The sequence below is a fragment of the Polypterus senegalus genome, chromosome 18, assembly GCF_016835505.1.
Source record: "Polypterus senegalus isolate Bchr_013 chromosome 18, ASM1683550v1, whole genome shotgun sequence".
Classification (NCBI taxonomy): Eukaryota; Metazoa; Chordata; class Cladistia; order Polypteriformes; family Polypteridae; genus Polypterus; species Polypterus senegalus.
In genome coordinates, this window is record NC_053171.1 from 65,231,116 (window position 1) to 65,242,017 (window position 10,902).

Below are 10,902 nucleotides of genomic sequence, written 5' to 3' on the forward strand. Positions count from 1 at the left end.
GAAGGAAACATTGGCATCACCCTCAGTGGAGAGGACCGTTCCAAGTTCTGCTGTAGACACCACACGCTGTTAAAGTTGAGGGACTGCCTGCTTGGATTCACATCTCACATTGCAAAAGATGGCACCCTTGATTGTGGTCCTACTATGTCTTTCCATCCCCTTGTCGACTGCTCTGGTCACCTTGACTTTTCCTTTCGGAATCACCACATCAGTTCAGGTGGATTTCTGTTCTATTATTGACTGTGGGACTGATCGACAAATCCAGTGGAACTGGTCTGACAAATATGTGTGTGTAACTGTTACAAACTCTGGATTCGAAGTAACTGTGACATGTGGGACTGGGTTTTGGCTAATACTGGAACTGATGACTGGGGTTTATCAACCCTATAAGGCCCAGAAGTATGGTCTGAAATATCGTTTTCTATTATAAAAGGACATGCCCCTCATGAATGTGCCAATACCATTGTAACCCTTTGATCATTACTCTGAAGAACCCTTCTTTACATGATTCAGGAACCTATATTTTAGGGGCATATGTATCTGGAATAGATCCTCTAGGAGATTTCAAATTAAGGTTGAGAACCCTGTTACTAACACCTCCCATTTCCCCACACACACACCTCTCTCCTACCCCTGGTCCAAACCCGCCCCTGTCAAGGTCATGAATATTTCCACCTCTTCTTCCACTTTTTCGATTGAAATTGGGTATGGGGATCAGAACCGTTGGCTGCAATGGGTATTATATTGGCTAGACAAGTGAATCAATCTGATTGCTATGCATGTGCTATAGCTAGGCCACATTTGGCCACTGTCCCTTTTCCTCTTTCTAACATATCTGATCCTACTGGCCTTCCTTGCCTACTTGCCCTTTTTATCTCTTCCTCTATTCCAATCGACTCTAATTACATTACACTTTCCTTCTTTTTCCCCCTACTCTTCCCATGACTCCCCGATGTTCCAGCCTGATGAAGGTATTTATACCTGTTTTTAGAAACCTTACTTCCTCTCGTGGCACAAATGTTGGTAATATCCCATCCTTTTTGTTTCCAAACTTTTCCGATTAATTTTCCTCTTTAGCTTCCAAATTATCAATTTTTCTGATTACTCAGAATACTGATATTTGGTGGATGTGCCATAGGTCTAAATTGCTTGACATCCTTCCACCTGACTGGACTGGCACTTCTGCTTTAATACAATTTGTTATGCCTTTCCGACTTTTCCCTTTAACTGCCTTCCATGTGTCGACCATGTTTGGCCGACATCGTCAACCCCATTCTGTGGACCCTTCCCAGTTTTCCCTACATGGCCCTGGGGTGTATTTTGATTCCATTCGAGTCCCTCGTGGAGTCCCTGATAAGTTCAAGGCAAGGGACCAAATTGTTGCCAATTTGAGTCTATTTTTCCTCAGGTTACTATAAACAAAAATGTAGATTGGATTAATTACCTCTATTATAATCAACAAAGATTCTTAAATTTTACTAAAGAAGCTGTTGAAGGTATCCATGAGCAACTTGATAAAACATCCCTCATGACCTGGCAAAATCGATTGGCTTTAGATATGCTCTTGGCTGAGAAAGGAGGCGTTTGTGCTATGTTTGGTGATGCATGCTGTACCTATATTCCTAATAATACAGCTCCTGATGGATCAATCACCCGTGCTTTAGCTGATTTGACATGAACTAGCTACTAATTCTGGCATTTCTAATCCTTGGGACAAATGGTTTATGTCCACTTTTGGGTCCTGGGGCCAATGGCTTAAATCAGTTTTCATCTCTCTTACGGTTGCTTTAATTGTTCTCCTGCTTGTAGCTTGCTGTATTGTATCTTTGATAAGATACATTGTATCCAAGTATTTTACTGCCTCTATGGCAAAGGCTTACTTTTACACAAAGAAAAATGCTTCAGATCAGCACAGCCACCCCACACTCCTCCCCACTCCACTCCATCCTCCTCTCCTACCCTTTCCTACTCAACTCTCCCTGATCAAATATTTTTTGTTTGCTAAAAAAGGGGGGAATGTGGAAGACGAATGTTCTCTTTGTTCCCTTGTACTAATTCATGTCTGAGAAGTAAGCTTTACAAAACCATGTAATAGCATGCTTTGTTTTAGCAAACAGAAAATGTTTGTGCAAAGGACTCAAGGTCTGAGCATTCCACACATGAGTCTGCCTTATCACGTTTTCCCTTAGCTTACATCTGAACGCCATAACAAAAGGGGCCAAGAAATCAAGTTGCATAAGGGGCATTGAAGGGGCTCAAGGATTGTGTATAATAAAGTGTTGACTGTTACATTTTATAATGATATTAAATCACGCATTCTAGGGGTATAAAACTGGACCCCACCCAACAGACGGGGTTCAGAAGAGCCCTGACGCTGTCATGTATATTTGATTGTCTGCTTTTCTGAAACTCTTCTCACCGTGACTCTGAAAAATAAAGCTGCTTTATAACCACACCTGCTGTCGGGTCTGAGTTTTCGTCCACAGTCTCTGAAAGTGTGCATTATATTTTTGTGTTCGACAATTTTATCTCCGTTCGTGTCGGTGATTACCGAGATTGTGTTGCGCACTTCTTGCTTGTGAATTTGTTGAGCTAAAAGCTTATTAGCTTTCTCCCATGTTCATAGTAATGATGTCTGGATTTGTAGATTAGTTGTTCAGTTTCTTTAGTTGTCAAGAGGTTTAATTCCAAATGTAGAGCCTGCCTTCTCCTATGTAGAGTCTCGCTTGGTAGGCTGGTATGTTCTTCATCTATTTTAGAAATTTCGCTTTTTATCTCTGCTACTTTCTTGGCTTCAGATTTATTTCTGTGGGAAAGATATGAGATAATCTGTCCTCTTAAGAAGGTCTTAAGAGTTTCCCAGAGTATTCCTGCAGAGATCTCGGGTGATGTATTTGTCTCGAGAAAGAATTTGATTTGTTTTGGATATAAATTCCGTACAATTCTCGTCAGCTAACAGAAGGGTTGAGGCCATCTCTGGGTGAGTGTATGGGGCTTAGTAATTTTAGCTCCAAGATCATAGGTGCATGGTCAGAAATAACAATAGCATCATATTTGCAAGATTTAATCTTAGGCAAGAAGTTATTTACTGGTGAGTAGAAAGAATATGTTCTTGAATTTGGGTTTAAAAACCTCCAGGGGTCTGATAAGTTGTGATCAGTTATAAACCTTGTAATTATCTTTGCGGTGTTAGATGCCTTTCCCCCTGTGGAGGAAGTCCTATCTAAAAGTGGATTTAGAACACAATTAAAGTCCCCAGCCATTATAACTTTATGAGTGTTCAGATTGGGAATGGATGCAAATAAATTTTGTATAAATTCCTTATCATCATCATTAGGTGCATAAACATTTATCAAAATCATTTTACAGTTAGATAAGTCTCCCATGACCATTACATATCTCCCTTCAGGATCCAATACTACATCTGATGCTACAAATGGTACTGTTCTATGTATGAGAATTCCCTAGTAGGGCGTGTCTTACAAGAATCTCATGTTCCACGTCCCCGCGGATCTCTTGGCACCAAGCCTCATGTTTACGGTCCTTTTGTCTCTCAGGTCTTTTAATTGTCTTCTGAGAGAAGATCACATATCATAGCCTAGCCTTGCTTTTGCATTCCAGGATTTCTTTTTATAATAGAGAGATTTACATCCCTGACACGGCTTTATCAAATACACTGAAATTAACCACATATCATTTATTAGTTTAAGACATCTGATTGTAATCAACCCATAACCATATAATGGTGCACCGAATAGCCAGACTATTCCAACTACCATAGCTGCTTTAGCGTTGTCGCTGTCAGTGCACCACAAAAGAGTATTTTAACCCACTGTATGTATCAGAGTATGGAATCACAGCTCTACAGCAGCTGATCAGATTATCAGTATACAGCATGAAGCACATGCTGTCTCAGTCATATGCACAGTCTGTTTGAACAGTTCCCATACAGTACGGTCTTCAGAGACTTTCCTGTACTGACCTCACGGTTCAGAAACAGTTTCATCCCAAGAGCTCTAAATGCACTCAATCAGTCCATCAAGTGCTCCTTGTAGAACTGTGTGTACTTATTAGTACAATCACCTCACTGTAAACTTGAGATAGTTATAATATTGCACAACTTGAGCCACTTTACAAAGCACGTATTTACTGTACATATGATGACAACTGGTTTTCCAAAGAATTACACATTAAAAATAAGCAGATTCGTTGCACTTGTATATGTAGGTGTAATCAAAAGTGTACACAGAGAGAGTTGTGCTTTTTTTGTTTCAGATATGTGTCTTCTCCATCTTACAGTTGCTGTCCCCTCGACAGTCACCTTCTGAAGCGGCATGCCAAAGCCTGCCAGAGAAATGTGGAGCCGTCCTTCGAGGTTACACACATCACACGATACAGCACTTCCAATCTGCTACATCATTCAGTGGAGTTGTGTGGATATCTTCAGAGGTGTGCTGTGAATATCCATAAAGGTCATTGCACAGAGCAGCAGAAAACAAAACAAAGGATGGCTTGTTTAGATTTTCTAAATAGTGACAGTTCTCAGATCTAGCAAGATGCTGTTTTTTGCTTTTACCCTCATTACCTTAAGATGAAATCAAAAACACAAGTAAAGTTCTAAATTTATCCAAGTTTGTCACATTTCTTACAATATCAATGAAACAGAAAGCAGGAAGTGTCTAGAGCCATCAGCGAGAAAGTAACGTGTGAAAATACAGCACAGATGATAATAAAAGCAAATGTAGCATGTGAGAAGAAGAAAAGAGTCTTGGAGTCTTCAGTGCAGGTCAGTTGGATCAGTGCTTAGTGGAAGTCCAGCACTTCTCTGGTACCAGGACTGCACTTCATACAGGGACGCGGTCACACTTGTCATCATGATAACATAAAATAAATGTGTCCACTGGTCTGCACTATAAATTTGTTTTCTGTATGATTCCAATAATTTTGATCATTTTTATAGTCACAATTGCTGAATTGGCACATTTCCTGTTCAAATATAGGGAGAAACGCTCTCCCTCACACATAGGGTTGAAGCATGTGATTGGCGCATGACTGTTGTTGTCTCCCTGTATGTCGCCAATCTAATGTTTGCAGACCCGTTTATTATACACCCTGACTTTCCACAGTTTGGCTATTATCTTTATTGAATGTGTGTGACATATCTATAGGGTGGTCCAGATCTAATTATGCAATTTTCATTACGTTATAACTTATTAAGTTTATTACTCGAGACTGTATCCAACTGAATGGAGGACAAGTGAGACATTACATGGAAAATCAGTGAATTCATTCAATGTAAGTCCATTTTCATTTATTACAAGATATTTTGAAAAATTCTTTTGTCTTGTATTGTTTTCCTGCATTGCATTAAAAGGCATAAGTGAGGCAGACAGTACTGCATCCCATACATATATATATATATATATACTAGCAGAATACCAGCGCTTGCCCGAAGTAGTGTGTTAAAGAAGTTATGAAAAAGAAAAGCAAACATTTTAAAAATAACGTAAGATGATTGTTAATGTAATTGTTTTGTCATTGATATGGGTGTTGTTGTCATATCTATCTATTTATATATATATATATATATATATATATATATATATATATATATATATATATATATATAGCAAAAATACTGCGATTGGCAGCGGAGAAGTAAAAAGAAAAGGAAACATTTTAATAATAGCGTAACATGATTGACAATGTAATTGTTTTGTCATTGTCATGAGTGTTGCTGGCATATATATATATATATATATATACACAGACACATATATAAACATATATATACATATATACACATATATATACATATATACATATATATACATATATATACATATATATACATATATATACATATACATATACATACATATATACATATATACATATATACATATATATATACATATACACATATATACATATATACATATATATACATATATATATACATATATACATATATATATATATACATATATATATATATATACTGTATATACACATATACATATCTACATATATACTGTATATACACATATATATACAAATCTACATATATATATATTAGGGGTGGGACTCTATTAAAAAAATTAATCCAATTAATTAGAGGCTGTGTAAGAATTAATCTTGATTAATCGTATGTAATCGCACACGTAAATTTGCCCCAAATCGCAAATGTTTTTTTTTATTTAATTTAAAAGGGTTTTAGTGGGTGACAGAATCAAATAATAGACATGGACATGAATATTGTAAACTGAGGCTGTTTTAATTTCTGAAAAAAAAAGCCTTTAAACTGCATTTGAATTCAAACCAGAAACAAAAATATCATCCCTGGTTAAAATTGGGCAGACTTAAAATAAAGTGGTAGTTTAAGTACTTTAAGTACATTTTCAGAATGGTATTGTCTTTAAATAATAATAACCAAAATTTCAACATAAAGTGCAGTTTTCTTCTTAAAAAAATAAGTCAGAAACATAAAAGGTAATTTGACCAACTTAATCTTTAAACTCTGAGTAACATTAGCCAAAATTATTTTGTACATTAGACTAAAACAGTGTGATCATTGAACATTTTATAATTAGATGTAATTAGAATTACTAACGGTCACGGAAGTCCAATGATCCCCAGTAAGAGCCACAAAGTCCGCTTTCTGTAATGCATCTAATTTTGCTTGCTTTTCAGTGTGCACAAAACCATGCTTTTATCAAGGCTTTTCGGGTAGTCGAAATGATCAGTCGTAGGAAGCGCTTTATTCCGACTCTAACATTTTGTAGCTGTGATGTGTGCATCAGTGTAATGGATGTACCAGGAAATCATGCATTGACAAAGTTCCCGCTTGCTTGGAATTGAAAGTGTGATTAAATGCGTTATTTTTTTAATGCGTTATGGAGTACATGCATGGAAGCTTCTCAGCTGTGCTTGTGCTAATAAAGGGAAACATTTTAAAAATAACGTAACATGATTCTGAGTTAACCGAATATTTTTTCATACGTCCAAAACCAAGGAGATGCGAAGGTAAAATGAATCGGGTTGCGCGCGTACATAGTCAGTGCATCCCCTCTCGGGAATCGAACCTCGAATTTCGGCATTAGAGATGAAGACTCTATAATTGCGCCACAGCGTGTGGCTTGTCTATGCGAGAGTATGTACCGTAGATCGGGGTATATATATATATATTTATATATATATATATACCCGCGTATCGCAGTGGAGAAGTAGAAGTTATGAAAAAGAAAAGGGAACATTTTAAAAATAACTTAACATGATTGTCAATATACAGTAATTGTTTTGTGAGTGTTATTGAGTGTTGCTGTCATCAAGGATTTGATTATCATTATTTGTTTCAATCAGGGTCGTATTTGTACGATGTGTTGTGTTCAAGTTACATTCTGTGTTTGTCAATCGTTGTAAAGATAAGAGGTTTCATTCATCAATTAGTTTCTTACTGCATCAATAAACAGCTCGTCTTCCTCTTTATCTGAGATGTGACAAACTGCATGCACGGGTTTTTTTTTACACTGTCTTCCTTTAGCGGGACATTCACTTTTTCCACCGTGTGCTTTGTTTCCGCAGTAGCGCACTTATGAATATGATTGTATGTATCAGACGCGCGTCATATTTTCTGCTGCCTTCTCAATTGTGTAATTCGGTTTTTGTTCAGCACTCTTTGGAACTGTTGCTTTTTGTCTGTGCACTGCGTCAGTTCACGTGAGCAGCTTGTTCTTGCATCGAAGGTTCCCAGCTGTGCTGGTGCCATCTCGTGTAATGTCAGCTAAGACCCGGCACTTAAGAGTTTCTCTCGCAGTTTCAATGAGTCTGTGCCAAACACCACCCTGACCATCTCATCTTTCTCTGCATAAGCACAGTCCTTCACACGTGAATATTTACCGGCAGTGTTTGTATTGGATTGCTGCTGATGGACGGCCTTATATGGGCAGGCACTAAATTACAAACGCTAGTGGCAGCCTGTCTATGAACTTAATTTAATATAAACTTACGGTTCACGCGTGCTTTGTTTCCAGTAGCTGTACTTATGAATATGCTTGTATGCATCATTTGCTTCATAATGTTTTTCTGCCTTCTCAATTGTGAAATGGCGTTTTGTGCTCATCGCTGTTTGTAGTTCTTCCTTGTACTCTACGTACTTACGTAGAAGGCGTGATGATGTCACACGAAACTCCGCCCCCCACGGCCATCTCTAACTCAACTCCATTACATTATATGTAGAAAAATAGGTTCCAGTTATGACCCTTACGCGTAGAATTTCGAAATGAAACCTGCCCAACTTTTGTAAGTAAGCTGTTAGGAATAAGCCTGCCAAATTTCAGCCTTCTACCTACACGGGAAGTTGGAGAATTAGTGATGAGTCAGTGAGTGAGTGAGTGAGTGAGTGAGTGAGTGAGTGAGGGCTTTGCCTTTTATTAGTATAGATGTATATACATACATATATATATATATACACATACATACATACATATATATATATATATATATATACACATACATACATACATATATATATATACTAGCAAAATACCAGCTACCAGCCGGAGAGTAGTGTGTTAAAGAAGTTATGAAAATGAAAAGCAAACATTTTAAAAATAACGTAAGATGATTGTTAATGTAATTGTTTTGTCATTGATATTGAGTGTTGTTGTCATATCTATCTATTTATATATATCTGTATATATATATTTATATATATCTGTATATATATATATCTGTATATATATATATATATATATATATATATATATATATAGCAAAATACCCGATTGGCATTGAGAAGTAAAAGAAAAGGAAACATTTTAATAATAACGTAACATGATTGACAATGTAATTGTTTTGTCATTGTCATGAGTGTTGCTGGCATATATATATAAATATATATATATATATATATACACATCTATACACATATATATACACAGTTATATATATATATACATATACACACATACATATATATACATACTGTATATACACATATACATATCTACATATATACTGTATATACACATTTATATATACAAATCTACATATATATATCCACATATATATATATATTAGGGGGGGACTTGATTAAAAAATTAATCCAATTAATTAGAGGCTGTGTAAGAATTAATCTTGATTAATCGTATGTAATCGCACACGTAAATTTGCCCCAAATCGCAAATGGTTTTTTAATTTAAAAGTGTTTTAGTGGGCTTACAGAATCAAATAATAGACATGTACATGAATATTGTAAACTGAAGCTGTTTTAATTTCTGAAAAAAAAGCCTTTAAACTGCATTTGAATTCAAAACAGAAACAAAAATATCATCCCTGGTTAAAATTGGGCAGACTTAAAAATAAAGTGGTAGTTTAAGTACTTTAAGTAGATTTTCAGAATAGTATTGTCTTTAAATAATAATAACCAAAATTTCAACATAAAGTGCAGTTTTTCTTCTGAAAAAAATAAGTCAGAAACATAAAAGGTAATTTGACCAACTTAATCTTTAAACTCTGAGTAACCTTAGCCAAAATTATTTTGTACATTAGGCTAAAACAGTGAGATCATTGAACATTTTGTAATTAGATGTAATTAGAATTACTAACGGTCACGGAAGTCCAATGATCCCCAGTAAGAGCCACAAAGTCCGCTTTCTGTAATGCATCTAATTTTGCTTGCTTTTCAGTGTGCACAAAACCATGCTTTTATCAAGGCTTCTTTCTGGTAGTCGAAATGATCAGTCGTAGGAACGCGCTTTATTCCGACTCTAACATTTTTGTAGCTGTGATGTGTGCATCAGTGTAATGGATGTACCAGGAAATCATGCATTGACAAAAGTTCCGTTTGCTTGGAATTGAAAGTGTGATTAAATGCGTTATTTTTAACGCGTTATGGAGTACATGCATGGAAGCTTCTCAGCTGTGCTTGTGCTAATAAAGGGAAACATTTTAAAATAACGTAACATGATTCTGCGTTAACCGAATATTTTTCATACGTCCCAAACCAAGGAGATGCGAAGGTAAAATGAATCAGCCAGCGTACATACTCAGTGCATCCTCTCGAAACGAACCTCGAATGTCGGCATTAGAGAAGACTCTACAATTGAGCCACAGCATGTGGCTTGTCTATCAGAGTATGTACTGTAGATAGGGGTATATATATACATTTAAATATATACCAGCGTATGCAGTGGAAGTAGAAGTTATGAAAAAGAAAAGGGAACATTTTAAAATAGCGTAACATGATTGTCAATATACAGTAATTGTTTTGTGAGTGTTATTGAATGTTGCTGTCATCAAGGATTTGATTATCATTATTTCTTTCAACCAGGGTCGTATTTGTATGCGATGTGTTGTGTTCAAGTTACATTCCGTGTTTGTCAATCGTTGTAAAGATGACAGGTTTCTTTCATCGATTCGTTTCTTACTGCATCAATAAACAGCTCGTCTTCTTCTTTATCTGAGACCTGACACACTGCATGCACGGGTTTTTACACTGTCTTCCTTTAGCGGGACATTGACTTTTCCACCGTGTGCTTTGTTTCCACAGTAGCTGCATTTATGAATATGCTTATCAGACGCTTCATATTTTTGCTGCCTTTTCAACTGTGTAATTCGGTTTTGTTCAGCGCTCTTTGGAACTGTTGCTTTTATCTGTGCACAGCGCAGTTCACGTGAGCCACTTCCTTGAAAGGCAGCCTTACCGTAATTTTCCCCGGGGGTTTTTAAATTGGTTGGGAGGGCTTAAAGGGGGGGGTTAAAAGGGGGGGTTTTTTTTATTTTTTAAAAAGATTTAAAGGCTTTTTCGAGCAACGTTCATTGTTTCCCCTAATTTTAAAAAACGGGGTTTTTTTTAGGTTTCCCGGGGTTTTTATGTCGCTTTTGGGGGGCTGAGATTAA